Source organism: Pelophylax lessonae, assembly GCF_965119305.1.
Source record: "Pelophylax lessonae genome assembly, chromosome: 8".
Lineage (NCBI taxonomy): Eukaryota > Metazoa > Chordata > Amphibia > Anura > Ranidae > Pelophylax > Pelophylax lessonae.
In genome coordinates, this window is record NC_138775.1 from 131,630,569 (window position 1) to 131,648,518 (window position 17,950).

The window sequence follows — 17,950 nt, forward strand, 5'->3', positions numbered from 1 at the left end:
GTAACAAAGACTAATGGGCTAGGAATGATGTGCTGCCGAGAGGGATGAAAAGGACAGAATGCTTGGTTTGATGGGTCAGTCTCATGTTGATTAAGTGAAGACTGGCTGCCCAGACCACTGGGGCTGTAAGGTCTGCTGTGTGTGTACAAAATTCATACCCTGGAGTGATTGGACTCATGAGGCTGTGGGCAGAGGATTATGTACTGTGGTTGCTGAGAGACTGTTTCTATGCTTCCCAGCCTATGTATGACCCGCCTAAGGTTGTGGTGTCCAGATCTGCATTGCTGTGGGACTTCAAGGTTCAGGTTCAGCATGCTTGAGTTCTGTATCCAGGGTGCCTGCTTCATTAAGGGTTGTTTTTACTGTGTACTGCATTTGGTCTGCTTTGATTAACCTTAAGATGAAAATCAGATGAAAAGGGTAACATTTAACAACACCCATCTATGTAAGTTTATCCATTCACATAAGACCTTAGTATCTTGAAAATAGTATGCTCGTTCGGTCTAAACCTTTCTGAATCTTAGTTCATTTTGGAGATATATATATATATATATATATATACAGTGTATATATTTTAATACATATACAGTGTGTATATATATATATATATATATATATATATATATATATATTGTGTGTGTGTGTGTGTGTATATATATATATATATATATATATATATATATATATATATATATATATATATATAATCACCCTCCTAGTTTAGAGCAGGCTGGTACGTACATTTAGTTTGGTTCACAGGCTGCTGCTCTGTTACTTCCCCATGTCTTCTAGAGGGTTCTGGATGTTCAGTGGGAGGGAGAGCAAGGCAGGCATCCTGAATATTTAAGGAACTCCAGTCAATCCCTGGGGAGGTGTTCCCAGAAGGTAGTGTTACAAGAAGGTGGTGAGAAGGTGGTGAGGCAGCCCATAAATAATCTGAGAAGTCATCAGCAACATTAGGAATCCTGTGGGACATTCAATGTGTGAAGTGCAGCCAGCAGCTTGTAAACTGCAGTAAGACATTGAAGATTCCTCAAATCATTTAATTTGCAGTTTATCTGTGTATCCCATGCTCCCTATCCAAGTTCCATATTTTTTTATATCTCTATACAAATGTTTTGCCTTTCTATTTTAAACTGAATGGGTCGTTTTACAAGGTGAGGGTTTACATGAGAAGTTTCTTGTTAGGGTCTAAAAAAGCTATTTAAAAAGGACTAAATTATTTTACTAAAACAATTAATAGCCAATGTTTTAATTACTAAAGGTCTTGAGAAGTCATGATAATGATAGAATTTGCTTTACATGCTCTTTTTGGCAAAATGGGCAGTAGTCTCCAAAATGGTTTTGTATTGCCATCCTCTGGATCAGAACTGAACGTTGAACTTGAAGGATGTAAGAACTTTTTCCACCATGTTAGTGTCATCTTGGAGATGTGACAAGAAATCTTTCCAAAATTAGAAAAATCCTCTTTTACACAGTTGTGGCCATAATAAAATGTTTCATTACAACACTTCCCCTCTATTTCTATTTTGGTGACTACTGAGAACTTTGGACTTCCCTCACTTTCAGTCCCAGTAACAATGGTTATTAGAATAAATAGAGATGATGATTCTACCTAGTGGGAAACAAAACAGCAATAAACACTTGATAGGGTTGCTAATCCTTCTCCACTTTATCCAAAACTTAAAAAAATGTTTTGGCTTTAGACACGCTTTAAATTTTATTGATCCTTTAGAACAATGTTTATGAACAGTCAGGTCTCAGTAAAGTATTTGGTCAGTTTATTTGACTGTTCTTACATTTGCAGTGCCTTCTAAAATTAATTTAGTTACTTCTTTAAACCATTTCGCTAAATCTCTACATTTCAGATTAACATCTTAGAAGTGCTGCTAGATTAGAAATGTTGGAATGTTGTGTACTTTAATTGTTTAAAGCCTCAGTTCAGCTACATTTTTTTTTTAAATCAACCCAGGGGATAATACTTACATGTAATGTGAAGTGTCCCTTCACTGCTGGCTGCTCTATTAATTAAAATCTGAAGTCTTCTGCCCCTTTCCCCCACACCTCCACAGCCAAAAGCTTCCAGTGCTGTGAGGGTTAATACAATTTTTCAGACCTGTCATAGGTTCTCTTCAAGAGTGAGGAATATGCCCGCACTTTTGCCCCCCCCCCCCCATTCACAGAAGCTGTACTTTAGCTTCCATTAATAAAGAAAATTCTATAAATGTCGATGGCTGGATGACTAAAGCGTCTACCTCCTCCATTCATAGGGAGCTTTTTCATTGATGGAAAATATAGTACAGCTTCTATGAATTGGGGGGGGGGGGGGGCGAAATGACGGGCATAGCCGGAAGTCTTGAGGAGTCGAGAGGATTCTTTTAACCCTGCAGTAATGTCCCTTGTGCTGATTTTTTTTTTATTATTTTACGTGGTATTAAACTAAATTTTTAGATGTAATGGCTGCATTTGTTTTCTTTTTTTAGGCTTTTTCCCCTTTGATCTAACCAGCAACACACCTTCCGTATTACAGTGCCTCCATTTTGGATGAATGAGTTAAGGGGGCACATCAGACAGCAACATTGTAAGTCTGGGGTTTTACATGAATAAATAAAAGCTGTAAGTACCACTGCCAGTGTTAAAAGAGAAGATCGGAATTTAGCTTAAGTCCACTGTCGGCTGAAAATGGATCCCAGTAGTTCAGAATGAGCTGCACTCTGTACTCCATTGGAGAAATAAAGCCAAAAAATATTTGACTATACTTCTTCTTTAAGTGATTTGTCTCATCCCTGTAAACTGATACAAGAGAGCTTGTTCTTTTGAAAAACAACAGACCTACTGGCTAGATCCCCAGATGAAAATAGAAGAAAGTAAGCCTAAAAAAGAAAACTAATGCAGCCATCACATCTAAGAATTGGTAAGCTGCAATATTTTAGATGTTTGCTGTTAGGATTTTGCTTTAACTAAACTTAAGCTTTACGTTCCATTGATTGATAATAAGATTGTCATTAGTGAAGAATAGTGTCATTTAGAAAGTACCCAAGGTATCTGAAAATGATGTCCAAAGCCTCAGGTGGATAATGCATTGCATACATACAGGGCCGCTGATAGGGGGGATCAATGGTCCTTCTGTAGGGGGCCCGAGCACACAGGGGAGTCCACACAGGGAGGGGGATTAGTGATGAACAACATTTACAGAAATCTTCCACCAGCAGCTGAAAGCTTATCTCTCCCCCTCTCCCTGCTGCCAGCTTTTATCTACTGAGAAAGAGACAGTTGTCCCTCACTAATCCCCCTCCCTGTGTGGGCTCCCCTCCCAGCCCTGGCTCTAATGTTAGTTCTGCTCCTGAGTTTGTTATCTCTGTATCTTTCTCTCCCTGCAGTTCTTCCTATACTCCTTGTCCCAGCCTGTATATTGTTTTCATCTCTCTCCTTTGCTCTGTCTTCCTGACACAGTCACAGCTGATCTGATGCATTCTGATAGGGTGAAGAATTTACTGTTACACTGTTCCAAAGCTGCCTGTTATCTTGTCCCATTTGCAGTTTAGTGTGCTTTATGTAGCTGGCCTTCCCACTCCTCTCCCCCAGACTGCTTCCTGACCTATGCAACTTTGCTTCTTCTCCTCTACGCTGTGAGTTCCCTCTGCATCAATGTATCAACTCCTTCTATTTAACCATTTACTAACTGATCTGGCAGTAGTAAACTCTATTAAGCTCCATTTTTTATCTTGTATCTACAGGTAAGCCTATAATAGGGCTTACCTGTAGGTACAGTGAATATCTCCTAAACATAGCAGCCAGTGGTAGCACCGGTGCATGTGCACTGCACTCTCAATGGATGACATACCATCCATTGAGAGAGCTGTGCTGTGACCAAAACACCCGCGTGCATGCATGTGAGTTACATCATCGCAGTTTGACTAAACGACTGGAGCCCAAGAACCCAGAGAGGAAGATGGAATCCCTCTTAGTAGTGACAGCACACTGCTGGAGAGATCTGTTTTTTAGGTTAGAAAAATATAATTAAGGGCTCATTCCCACAGGTGCTCTGACTGTGTGAAGGAGGGGTTTGGGCTGAGCCACCTGCCATTCTATGGGGATGCAGCACCTGTATGAACACAGCCGCAGGGCCAACTTGGACAGGTGTGCAGGTGAGCGATCCCCAAATGCACACTGTGTGTTTGGGCTGTACACCTGCACCCCCACGCCTGTCAAATTAGGACCTGCAGCTGTGATTGTACAGCTCCAGGTGGCTCAAGCCACAAAAATGAACCACTGATTCACACTGTACAGACCACAGCACCCATGTGCATGAGCCTCAACACCTCATTCACACACAGAGATTTATTCATTAACTTAGTTTCATCTTTTAGATTTAGCAGGCATTCTGTGAGTTATGTTGTATTTGTGCCTGCTAATAATGATTTTATTGTATTTTTATTGAAATATAGCTTTTATATTTTTTTTTGGGGGGGGGGGGGGGGGGCTGTTAGGTAGTCTGTACGGAGCCCTGGGATTTCTATCAGCAGCCCTGCATTCATGTGCTGCACATATTATAAGATATATTAAAACCATAAATTCCAGAGGTTAATTAGGAAAAACTTTGGGTCTGATTAAGTTTGCAGCCGGTGTCCATACTGGGTCCATGTGTCTGTGTGCATAGAATGATGTCAGCCTTGGAGAGGGTATGTTAGTGAAAGGGGGAGTAGGGAGGAGTTGGAAATAGTTCATACGAGTCAGTGAAAATATTGAAGCCCTAAAACTAGTAGACATGTCCAGCTAGCAGATTTGTAACTGATGACCTGTGACAACTAATCTAGGACTCAGGTAATTTATCTCATAAAAACAGATAATACACATATGTTTTTCATACAGTGCTAATATATTATTATATACTAGAGATATTATCTAGCATAGGCTAAGAAAATGATTTGGGTTATCTGTGGATGCGCTGTTACTGTTGATAATGTCTCTGTGATATTTCCCAGTTCACATTTCAGTTGTAATACTTTTTTGTAAAGGTATGTTTTATGATATATGTATAACGCATGTTATTAGTAAATTTTTAGTAAGTAGATGAGTTACATTTGGCATACCGAGTTTGTGTAGGCAGCTGTTGTACTTACGGCACCGTGTCTTTTCAAGTGCACCCGTTGCTTTTGGGGGGTTTTATGTGAGTTGAAAGTGCAAAGCTCATGACATCTGTAGAAAATGCTAAGACAGGATTATGGAATGGAGTGGAAACAACAGTTACATAAGAATCTTAGTGTCTTGAAATATATTACTTTCTAATCCCAGGATGCAGAAAAAAAAATGAGATCACACTTAAAGACACGTGGAATAGTTGAAGAATATTACTTGCTAGAGTTTGAACTAACGCACAATTAAGAAAATTTCCAGCTTGTAGATAAGAGGCTAATTCATCAGAAGTACCTTATTTGAGGGTAGGCAGTTTGTAAGGCTACTAGAAATGTAGCTAGGGATGAATTCTCAGTAAATAAACCTATATTCCAGAATATATGTATAATAAATTATGTTTCTTATTATTGCAGAAATGCTTAGTAAGAGTCCATTCAGACTAGCGTGACTTGTCAGGCGACTTCGTCCTGTACTACTTTGGGGCGACCTGGAGGCAACTTGCATTGACTTCAATTATATGAAGTCCGTGCAAGTCGCGCCGAAGTCGCGGTGCACTTTGTGCACCCCGACTTCACAGGTCGCCCCACAAAGTCGTGTCGCGCCAGTCTGAATGGGCTGTAAAGGTTACGGAAGCAAATTTTCTACTGTCAGATTTAAAAAAGCATATCATGCTTCCTTATGCTGCTGCCCAATCCCCTAAATTTAACTGAAAAAAGACAAAGCTTTCTGTCATTTGTCTATGAGTAAAGGGCCATACACACTATAAGATTTTCTGAAGACTTTTTCCTTCAGATTTACCTTTTCTATGTAGTGCAAGGGCCTGCCAGATTGCATACAAATAGAAAGTGTTTAGGTTTGACCTCATATTATATGGTTTTGGTAAGTCTAAACGAAAAAGTCTTTTTTAGAAAATCTTATAGTGTGTATGGCCCATTACTGTTCTCTTTGAAAATCGATAACTGATAACACTAAAATGCAGCAATATCATGTGAGTCAAGGTCAAAAGGTGACTTTGGGAACAGGCAGCCAATTGGTAAAAAAATATGCAAAAACAATTCCCACCATTTGATGGATCACTAGATTATGGCATTAAAAATGAGTTGGTGGGGGTTTGTTTGATATAGATTATGTTGAAGGGAATGCAAACATGAAATTGATTGATTGAATCATGATTTTCAGTGTATGTATCTTTGTGTGTAAAACTGTAAAATAGTTTCTTAAAAACAATCCAATCAGCAGCAGAGTTGTCATCATACCATGCATGCTCCTTAAGGCTCCATGCACGCTGACTTCAAAATGCTGCTTCTACAGGAGTTATGTGTTTTGCCTGTAGACGCAGCTCAATTTTATCCTATGTATCCATGCACATTAGGAGTATCGCAGGCATATTTTGAGCTCAGCGTTTAGAGACAGGAAAAAAATCCTTCTGGTTTGCGTTTCTGATTGGAGATTTGTGGCAGAAAAAATTTTTCTGATTGGAGATTTGTGGCATCGCTATATGAAAGTTTAAGTGAATAACATTGATTATCTCATTACAATGGCATCGGTAATTTGCTGGGATATATTAGGCAGCAAGTAAACATACTGTCCCTGAAGCTGATCTGTTGAAAGCAGAAAAAAGGGCAGTGCAGTTTGTTGTGTCTGGGGCTGCGTAGCTGCAGACCTATCAGAGTGCCTGTGCTGACCCGTGTCCACAGCTAGAAGTGCTTACAATGGGCACGTGAGCATCAGAACTAGACTATGGAGCAATAGAAGAGGGTGGCTTGGTCTGATGAATCATGTTAGCTTTCACATCATCTGGATGGCCAGGGGCATGTGCAAGTGGGGAAGAGATGACAACAGGATGCAGTATGTGAAGAAGGCAAACTGCTGGAGGCTTGGGATGCTTCAGCAATGTTCTGCTGGGCAGGGCCGTGCAGAGACCTTTGGAAGGGCAGGCGCTCAAAGTATAAAAAGGGCACACGGAACAGGGCTTTAAATAGGGCAGGTGCGGGGGGTGATCAGTGTCTGCGGACATGGTGCGGGGGTCAATCAGTGGCTGTGGTCATGGTGCGAGGGGTGATCAGTGGCTGCGGACATGATGGAGGTGGTGATCGGCAGCTGCGAATATGGTGCAGGTGGTGCTCTGATCAGAGGCAACGGACATGGTGAAGGGGGTGGTCAGAGGCTGCGGACATGGTGCAGGTAGAGGTCTGGTCAGAGGCTGTGGACATGGTGCAAGGGGTGGTAAGAGGCTGCGGACACGGTGTAGGTGGTGGTCTGGTCAGAGGCTGCGGACATGGTGCAAGGGGTGGTAAGAGGCTGCGGACATGGTGCAGGTGGTGGTCTGGTCAGAGGCTGTGGACATGGTGTAGGTGTAGTCAGAGGCTGTGGAGCGGTTCAGGGTCTGGTCTTACCTGCTGATGTGACAATGAGGCACATTTGCTGCGCAAAGACCAAGTGCCTCACTTTCAAAAATGGCACCAGGTGGCGCCATTACGTCACTGCGCCCCCTCTGCTGAGCATTTATGAGCTTTCCAGAGCCAGGCAGGCTTCGGGAATGGTGCATGTGCAGTTTCACTGTTGGCCCACAGCCGTATTGTTTATGGGCGCCGTTGTGGAAAGTTTGCCTTGACAAAAGGGCACTTTGGGAATCAAGGGGCAAAGGGGCAGGTGCTCAAGCACCCTCCCCCCCCCCCCCTGCACATGCCTGCTGCTGGGAAACCTTGGGTCCTGCCGTTCATGGGAATGTTACTTTGACAGGTACCACCTACCTTAATATTGTTGCTGACCAAGTACACGCCTTCATGGACATGGTATTCCCTGATGGTAGTGGCCTTTTTCAGAAGGATAATGTGTCCTGCCACATTGCAACAATGGTTCAAAAATGTTTTGAGGAACACAACAGTGAGATGTTTACTTGGCCTCCAAATTCTCCAGAATGCCTCAATTCAGTCGAGCATCTGTGTGCTGGAAAAACAAGTCCGATCCATGGAGGCCCCACCTCGCAACTTAGAGGACTTTAGGAATCTGCTACTGATGGCTTGGTGCCACATACCACAGCATACTTTTATAGGTCCAGTGGTGTCCATGTCTTGAAGGGTCAGAGCTGTTTTAACAGCAAAAAGAGGGCCTACATAATAATAGTAGGGTGGTCATAAAGGTATGGCTGATCAGTGTATACTTTTTGAAGCTGATTTTCTAAAATGTTTGAGAATGTTCACACAATAAAAGGTGTAAAGATTAATTTCAATTATCCAGTCGTAAAACAAATCTATTTACTTATTTTGCCTACAGATACAGTGATTCACAGAGTTTATTGTGTGACCATTCTCAAATCCTTTAAACAGTCTTTATTTTCCCTGGTTAAATTATAATCATTATAAATTATAAACTATACAGTATATTATTCTCAGGGATAAGAAGTACAATTTACATGAAGTATGTATGTGTATGTATGTATGTATGTATATTAGCCTAATATAGTTAGGCATGCTTGTATTCAACCTGAAAAAATAATTTCTAGAGCCATTTACTCAGCATGCTCTCTTTGGGTCCAAATACCTAAGGAAAGATTGTAAAAAAAAAAAAAAAAGAAAAAAAAACACATTATATTTATTTTTTTCCATATTTTTTTAATTGTTTTTTTTTCTTTAAAAACTGACTTTACATTTTAAAATATGCATGGGTGACCCTTCCGCTGAGTAATTCCGGTGAGTAATTCCTTGTTGCAAGCAAGAAGAAGCATAGCACACCAGGTACCAGAAGAAGGGACATATCTTGCCGGAAACCTTGGGCAGACTGTGTACTTTTTTACAGTGTGTGTACTCACATTTAAAATATATAGTGCAGTGCTGTGAAGTAAAATAAAGTGCATGTAAGTGCAAAAATATAAATCTATAGTAGAAATTGTTACAAAATATGCATGTAATAAAACCAAAATATAACAATAATAATAGCGACTGGTTGGGATGACCACAAAACCAAGAAGAAACAAAAAGTGAGTCCAAAATTGTGAAATTAGAAGCGAAAATCTTCAAACGCTATTCCACGTGAAGAATCCAAACTGTGCACAGGGACCACCACGGAAAAGGAGGGGGCTTACCAGAAGAAGTGGACTCACATAACCTAACGCTTAGTGGGTCTAACTCAGCATGTACAAATGAACAGAAAATCGCAGGCCATCCAGGTTGACTTCAAAAAGAGTAGCAGCATCAACTGATAAGTCACCTATATACAGACAACTCCCACAGCAGAAGGTCCAGATAGAAGAGGAGTCTCAATCTCTTCTCCACACAAACTCAATGGAAAATAAAACTCCACATAGTGAAAAACCATACAAAAAGTGACTAATTCATTAAAATCCAGAACACTTACAAGAATGATGAATAAAAGCGCTTTGAGAATAAAACATCCTAGGATCAAATGAGAAAAAGATGCTGCCATCTTTGAATTATACAGGAAGTGATATGGATCAACACGGTCTGTACCTTATCCAGGTGATTTCTGTAATGGGGGTGACTCTATTTTTGTATAAAACTGCAGTGTGGACAAGGGGCAGACGTCCCAGATGATGTATTTTCAGACGAAACGCATCGGGTCTGCTGCCATGTCACCACTGCATTTCATTTGATCCATTAGAAAGTGTTTGGTAAATGGGGTCTGCAGACTGTAAACGTTGTAACCATGTTTCTGTGTTTATCACTGACTTCATTGCAGCTATGGAACAGAAAAACCAAACAGCTATAAAACATGCTTTTTTAAAATTACATTATTGTCTTAATGGGAGGGGATATTCAATAGTAAACACGTTAACCTGTTTGATTTCAAATGAAAACTAACAAATATTTGCAGAAAATGTTAACATAAAAAATAGTGCCACGGTGGCATACTATACTTGTAATAGGGCACGGTCCTGGGGGGGACAGACTCTGACTTGTTCTTCTCTCCTTTTCTATCTTTCCTTTTCTTTTCCTATCCTCTTTCTCTTCTGCTTTCATTGTTCTGCACTCTACTTTATCGGGATAATCCGATATGGCTTAGACGGTTTGTTTCCAGTTGACGTTTGTTACATGGATGTTGCTGCTTTAAATGCAACTATTTGACACATGTTGTTCTGTATTAGGATTTATATGCATAATTTCCGGGAATTCTATGAATATCACTGACACGATTGTATTCTGATGCCGTAACATTTTTTCTTGACGAATGTTCCAATTTTTATCTTTCCTATGTTATTTTGCAAAACTTTTAATAAAAAAATATTGAACGTTAAAAAATAGTGCCACTTGTGACCACTAGATATGTAAAATATGGACAACTCTACTCCAAAATTATTTAAGTTTGAATTGGCACTGTTTTTGTTTTGTTTTTTCTCTGGCTCCCCTCATATCTCTATGGGGCTTTCTTAGTGGGATTTACTGAGATTATTTTGCAATAAAATCCATTCTTAAGGGCATGTAATAATTAAGGCATTCACTTTCTAACTGCACTATCTAATAATATTTTTTTAAATAATTTCTTTTCATAATGATTAAGGTAGCAGATTAACATCATCAACGTACTAGTAACCACACAGAAATAACATTTCTATTTGGTTGGAGTTTTTTTTTTTTTTTTTTACTCTTTGACTATAATAGCATGGATTTGATTTGATTGATTCCTGCAATGCATGCACTGCATATTTTGGTGTAGAAAAAAATATTTTTGTGGACAAGTTCTTTGCTACACTTTTTCTGTCCTGAGCTAATACCCAAACTCCACAGCTGGCCCCTATTGGTATACTGAAAAAAAAAAATATCTTGGCAACAAAAATTGGGTTTGATTCCTTAGAGTCTGAGAAGTTTTTGTCGGGTTCATCCAAATCCTCTGCAGTACAGTAAGCCAAGAACACTATGACTCTATAAATGTAACTAATAGACTCTAAAATACCATTTAGTATGAGATAACATTTTAGAACAACATTCTAAATATCTGCAGTTTCAGGAGATGCGTTCAGTCATGAAAAAACAGATTGCTCATAAACAGTTTTTATCAGGTTATTAACCACTTCAGCCCCTCCCACCGTTCATTTACTGCGGCACTCTGCCGCTGCTGGGCAAAGCGACATAGCCCTACGTCTCTCGCTCAGGAGACTCTAGGGGGCGCCCCCGCTCGTTAGCTGGGGAGCTAGCGCATGTGACCGGCGGCTCCGATGGCCGCCGGCCACCGGTGATCTCCCGCAGCAGAGAGAGAAGGACAGTCGGCTGATGTAAACACGGCCTATGTATGGGGGTGTTAGCTCTCAGAGGTAGTGCAAGCAATGTTGCTACAGCAGGTATTGATATGTGTCAGTGTTATGTGCAGGACACAATGACACTTAAAAAAATGCATGCAAGGCACAAGGGGGGGATTAAAAGTCCATGTGCAAGTCCCTGGAAATAAAGGACATAAAGGACTATCTGAGAGTCCGATGGGGATAGGGGTCCAAATAGGTTCCAGGGGTGGATGGAAGGCGCTCAGGGCAAGCTGTCCGATGGAGTGAATTCAACTCTGCATATTGAGATAAAGGAAGCGAGGAAAGCGCCTCTGAGTATAATAAAGGTTTAATATGGCAATAAAACGTAGTAACTCACATGGAGGTAAGGAGTAGTGCATATGGATAAGTCAGGCTCTGGGAAGATGGTGTTGCTGTCCGCAGTGTATGGCGATGTCCAGCGAGGTCCAGGGAGACTTGAAAGAGCCAGCTTGAGCGCCTTCCGGATGGACGAGCACGAACTCTGTGCGGCGGCCAGCAGCGTCTGACGTCAGGAACAGGAAGAAGGGCAACTGGGCTTCACAACGTGTTTCGGAGCATGTGCGAATACCCGGGTCGGGCATGCGCACTCCTTTTCAAGTGTCCAGGCCAAGGACAGTCTTTTATAGTCCACTGGGGGGCGTGTGAGTTTATTTAAGGCGGCAATGATAAAAGTGTACTAAAACTTAAAGTGGCAATCTAGAAGGGGAGGGGTGGGCAAGGGGACAATAGAAGGGGGGAGAAAGAAAGAAAAGGGAGGAGAAAAGGGGAAAGAAAAGGAGGGGGGAGAAGAGGGGGCAAAGGAAGGGGGGAGAAAGAAAGAAGAGGGAGGGAAAGGAGGGGGAGGGGGGGAGGGAAGAAAAGGAGATGTTTTATATTTACTCTGAGTCTTGATAGAGTTAACAAAATGTGACATACAATGTAAGAGAACCTGAAATACTAATAAAACAAGGTTAGGTGGAGTGATGGTAGCGGGAGGATAAGTAGATGACTATAAGATGGTGTTGATGTCAAGTCCCTCGTTTAACCCATTGGGGTTGAGGCTATCCAAGGTGTAAATCCAGAATGTCTCCCGTTCGCATAGTAGCGAGAAATGCTCTGCTGCTGGTAGGTGCTTGGGGATGGATTCTAGTATCCAGACACGTAATCCAGCAGTCGATTGTTGGTGGACCTCTAAGAAATGGTGTGGGATGCTGTGTTTGTCACAGCCAGTCTCAATAAAGCGTCGGTGTTTACCGAAACGATGTCTGAGGGGGCAGATGGTACGTCCCACATATAGTGGGCATGGGCAGGAGAGGCAGTAGACCACGTGGTCAGTGGAGCAATTGTGGAAGTTATCAAAGTTGTAAGTCTTGCCTTTGTGTGAAAATGATTTTTGACCGTGTTGTATGAATTCACAAGTCTTACATAAAGCTTTTTTACTTTGAAACATCCCTTTGAGTGGTACAAGACAGAGAGGATTGGGTGTGGGAATTTTTAATTGACTAGGTGCTTTTGTTCTTGAGAGAAGGGGCCCTGCGATAGGTGATCCGGGGTTTGTCATGGAAGTTGGAAGAGAGGAGAGGATCCTGTTTGAGGATACCCCAATGTTTAGAAATAATGTTTTCATTTTTTTGTGTCGTCCATGAATCCTGGTGATAAATCGGATTGTGGAGTCGGAAGCAGGATTTTCTTTTTTAGGTGGTTTTCCGGGGAGGTAGGTGTTAAAGGCTTGGTCAATGAGTGTGCTAGGGTAACCTTTGTCCAGGAATTTCTTTTTCAGGTGCTTGCTTTGGGTGATGAAATCAGAGTCTCTAGTGCAGTTTTGTCTTAACCCGGCAAAACTGGCCTTTAGGGATGTTTTTAACCCATAGAGGGTGGTGGCAGCTGTCATAATGGAGGTATGAATTGCCAGCAGTGGGTTTGGAGTAGTTCTGGGAAAAAATAGTGCCTCCATCGTGGCCTAGTTCAAGATCCAAAAAAGCTAGATGCTCACGATGCCAAGCAGAGGTAAAAGATAGGCTGAAGGGGTTGTTGTTGCAGTGGTGGACAAAGTTGTTAATGGTAGTGGGTGAGCCATCCTGAATGATGATTATGTCATCGATATAGTGCCCGTAAAAAATAAGGTGCTGGATGTAAGGATTATTTTGCCAAATGTATGAGTTTTCCCAAAAACCCATGGTCAGGTTAGCGTAAGATGGTGCAAAATTGGTGCCCATGGCTGTGCCTGTAATCTGGAGATAGTAATCACCTTGAAAAAGAAAATAATTGTGGGTGAGGCAAAATTTTATGGCATCTGATATGAAGGTGGCTTGGTCGGGGTTGATCATATTGTCCTGAGACAAGAAATGGGCACCAATGGACCATGGGCACCAATTTTGCACCACCTTAAAAAGAAATTCCTGGACAAAGGTTACCCTAACACACTCATTGACCAAGCCTTTAACACCTACCTCCCCGGAAAACCCCGCTTCCAACTCCACAATCCGATTCATCACCGAGTTTCATGCACGACACAAAAAAATGGAAAACATTATTTCTAAAAATTAGGGTATCCTCAAACAGGATCCTCTCCTCTCTTCCAGCATCCATGACAAACCCCGGATCACCTATCGCAGGGCACCTTCTTTCAAGAACAAAATCGCACCTAGTCAATTAAAAATTTCCACACCCAATCCTCTCTGTCTTGTACATCCGACGCTTTATTGAGACTGGCTGTGACAAACACAGCGTCCCACGCTATTTCTTAGAGTTCCACCAACAGTCGACTGCTGGATTACGTGTCTGGATACTAGAATCCATCCCCAAGCACCTACCAGCAGCAGAGCGTTTCTCGCTACTATGCGAACGGGAGACATTCTGGATTTGCACCTTGGATAGCTTCAAACCCAATGGGTTAAACAAGGAACTTGACATCAACACCATCTTATAGTCATCTACTTATCCTCCCGCTACCATCACTCCACCTAACCTTGTTTTGTTAGTATTTCAGGTTCTCTTACATTGTATGTCACATTTTGTTAACTCTATCAAGACTCCATCAAGTAAGTATAAAACATCTCCCTTTCTTCCCCCCCTCCCCCTCCTTTCCATTCCCTTCTTCTCCTCCCTCTTCTTTCTTTCTCCCCCTTCCTTTGCCCCCTCTCCCCCTCCCTCCTTCCCTTTCCCTTTTTCTCCTCCCTTTTCTTTCTCCCCCCTCTTTTGTCCCCTTTCCCCCCCTCCCCTTCTTTCCCTTCCCGCCCAACCCCCCCACACACACACACACACACACATCCACATATACTACATACATTGTCAAGGGATACCATGCCCTCTGTTTATATCCCATCCATTGACTATACTAGGCATACTGACATCCACTTAGGTCTTTAGTTTAATTTTGTCCCTAGTACATCAATACAATAACACAGCTATGTCAACTGCTGTCATCTAATGGGCCTTATTTCCACCATTCTACATACATATATACCCGTATTTTTATCATCACTGCAATTATTGATTGTATTGCCTTTTCCATTGTATTTGTATTTTTATTGCATATTTTTATTGCATTTCTTGTTCTGCTCGTTTGGATTGCACCAATATATTAGCCCCTGCTTTCCTTGCATTTCCATGCTGTTCCCATGTCCCCCATCTGTAATCAGTATTACTACAGTTTCCGGTCATCTCAATCAGTAGATTGCCACTTTAAGTTTTAGTACACTTTTATCATTGCCGCCTTAAATAAACTCACACACCCCCCAGTGGACTTTAAAAGACTGTCCTATTTCCCTTGGCCTGGACACTTGAAAAAGGAGTGTGCATGCCCGGCCCGGGTATTCGCGCATGCCCAGTTGCCCTTCTTCCTGTTCCTGACGTCAGACGCTGCCGGCCGCCGCACAGAGTTCCTGCTCGTCCATCCTGAAGATGCTAGAGCTGGCTCTTTCAAATCTCCCTGAACCTCACCGGACATCGCCATACACTGCGGACAGCCACACCATCCTCCCAGAGCCTGACTTATCCAGATGCACTACTCCTTACCTCCATGTGAGTTACTACGTTTTATTGCCATATTAAACCTTAATTATACTCAGAGGCGCTTTCCTCGCTTCCTTTTGATGTAAAGACAGCCGTCTGTCATTCTCCCTGAAGTGATCACAGAGGCTATGTGATCCTGCTATATAGGATCGCATGTCTCTGTGATTACTTCACAAGCCACGCTCCCTGACAGTTAGAATCATGCCCCTAGGGACACATTTAACCCCTTGATAACCAGTACAGCTAACCCCTTCCCTGCCTGTGTCATTTTTACAGAAACAAAGCATATTTTTAGCACTGATTACTGTAGTAATGTCACTGGTACCCCCAAAAGTGTCTAAAATGTCAGTTTAGGGTCCAATCTGTCCGCCGCAATGACGCAGTCCCGCAAAAAAATCGCAGATCGCCGCCATTACTAATAAAAAAAAAATGATAAAAATGACATAAATCTTTCCCGTAGTTAGTAAATGCACTAACTTTTGCGCAAACCAATTAAAATACGCTTATTGCGATTTTTTTTAACAAAAATATGTAGCAGAAAACAAATTGGCCTAAAATGTTAAAAAATTTAGATTTTTAAATTTATTTATTTTTTTGAGAATTTCATATAAAAAAAATGTGAAAAATATTATTTTTTCAAAATTGTCGCTCTTTTTTTGTTTATAGCGCAAAAAATAAAAATCGCACAGGTAAACAAATACCACCAAAAGTAAGCTTTGTTTGTGGAAAAAAGGACGTCAATTTCATTTGGGCACAGTATTGCACGACCGCGCAATTGTCCGTTAAAGTCACGCAGTGCCGAATCGCAAAATAGCCAAATCCTCCGGGGCTAAAGTGGTTAAATACAATATTTGGCCCATTTTCCAGCACCTGCACTTAACCACTTGCCGACATGACTATTTACTGCGACAGTCAGCCCCCTACAGGCAAACCGACGTAGGGCTACGTCGCTCATTCCCGCCGCTCTGGGGCGCGCTCCCGCCGCCGCTGATGGCTTCATTGGGTTCAGAACTGATCAGTCATCAGGTCCAGGCCAATGATATTTGGTCTGGACCTGTTGATTGGTCCTGCCCAATCAGATACTGATCTGTGCCTGTGTAATGTAAACACAGGCACAGAAAAGACCTGCTCTCCCCTCCCATGACCCTTTTTGGATTCATTGAGAGGAGAGAGCACATCTAAACTGTGAGTACTGCACCAAGCACACACACACTTAGATAGGCACATTTAACCCCGGATCGCCCCCCCCCAGTTAACCCTTACACCCCCTGTCACAACACACACTGTATACTGTATATAGCATTTTCCTATATACCCGTATAAGTGTGACTTGTGACCAGGTTTAGCGATTGCGGCCCTTCCTTTTACTCTTAGGATACCCGCCACCCCCCCCAATAAAGATTTAACCCCCCGATCCCCCCTTGATCACCCCCAGTTAACCCCTTCCCCCCTGTCACTTTGCACACTAATAAACAGGTAATATAGTGAGTATCTGTGAGTACCTGAGTATCTGTAAGTACCTGAGTATCTGTGAGTACCTGTTGCTACCTGAGTGTCTGGGAGTACCTATCACTACCTGAGTGTTTTGCGTCTGACCGGGCTGTGCGACTGAGCGTTGTGCGTCTGACCGGGCGGTGCGACTGAGCATTGTGCGTCTGACCGGGCGGTGCGACTGAGCGTTGTGCGTCTGACCGGGCTGTGGGACTCAGTGTTGTGCGTCTGACCAGGCTGTGCGACTCAGCGTTTTGCGTCTGACCGGGCTGTGCGACTGAGCGTTGTGCGTCTGACCGTGCTGTGCGACTGAGCGTTGTGCGTCTGACCGGGCTGTGCGACTGAGCGTTGTGTGTCTGACCGGGCTGTGCGACTGAGCGTTGTGCGTCTGACCGGGCTGTGCGACTGAGCGTTGTGCGTCTGACCGGGCTGTGCGACTGAGCGTTTTGCGTCTGACCGGGCTGTGCGACTGAGCGTTGTGCGTCTGACCGGGCTGTGCGACTGAGCGTTGTGCGTCTGACCGGGCTGTGCGACTGAGTGTTGTGCGTCTGACCGGGCTGTGCGACTGAGTGTTGTGCGTCTGACCGGACGGTGCGACTGAGTGTTGTGCGTCTGACCGGGCGGTGCGACTGAGTGTTGTGCGTCTGACTGGGCTGTGCGACTCGGTGTTGTGCATCTGACCGGGCTGTGCGACTCGGTGTTGTGCGTCTGACCGGGCTGTGCGACTCGGTGTTGTGCGTCTGACCGGGCTGTGCGACTGAGTGTTGTGCGTCTGACCGGGCTGTGCGACTCAGTGTTGTGCGTCTGACCGGGCTGTGCGACTCAGTGTTGTGCGTCTGACCGGGCTGTGCGACTCAGTGTTGTGCGTCTGACCGGGCTGTGCGACTCAGTGTTGTGCGTCTGACCGGGCTGTGCGACTCAGTGTTGTGCGTCTGACCGGGCTGTGTGACTCAGTGTTGTGCGTCTGACCGGGCTGTGCGACTCAGTGTTGTGCGTCTGACCGGGCTGTGCGACTGTGTTGTGAGTCTGACCGGGCTGTGCGACTGAGTGTTGTGCGTCTGACCGGGCTGTGAG

At 43.1% G+C, this 17,950-nt stretch overlaps 1 protein-coding gene across 1 annotated transcript in view; it reads left to right on the forward strand.

Moving 5' to 3' along the window:
* Positions 1–4,736: 4,736 nt before the first annotated feature.
* LOC309561987 (uncharacterized protein) overlaps positions 4,737–17,950 on the forward strand; it is a gene marked incomplete at its 3' end in the record, with an annotated part of 127,886 nt that continues 114,672 nt past the window's right edge. The window contains exon 1 of the mRNA XM_082266082.1: positions 4,737–4,824. The remainder of the gene's footprint in view (positions 4,825–17,950) is intronic.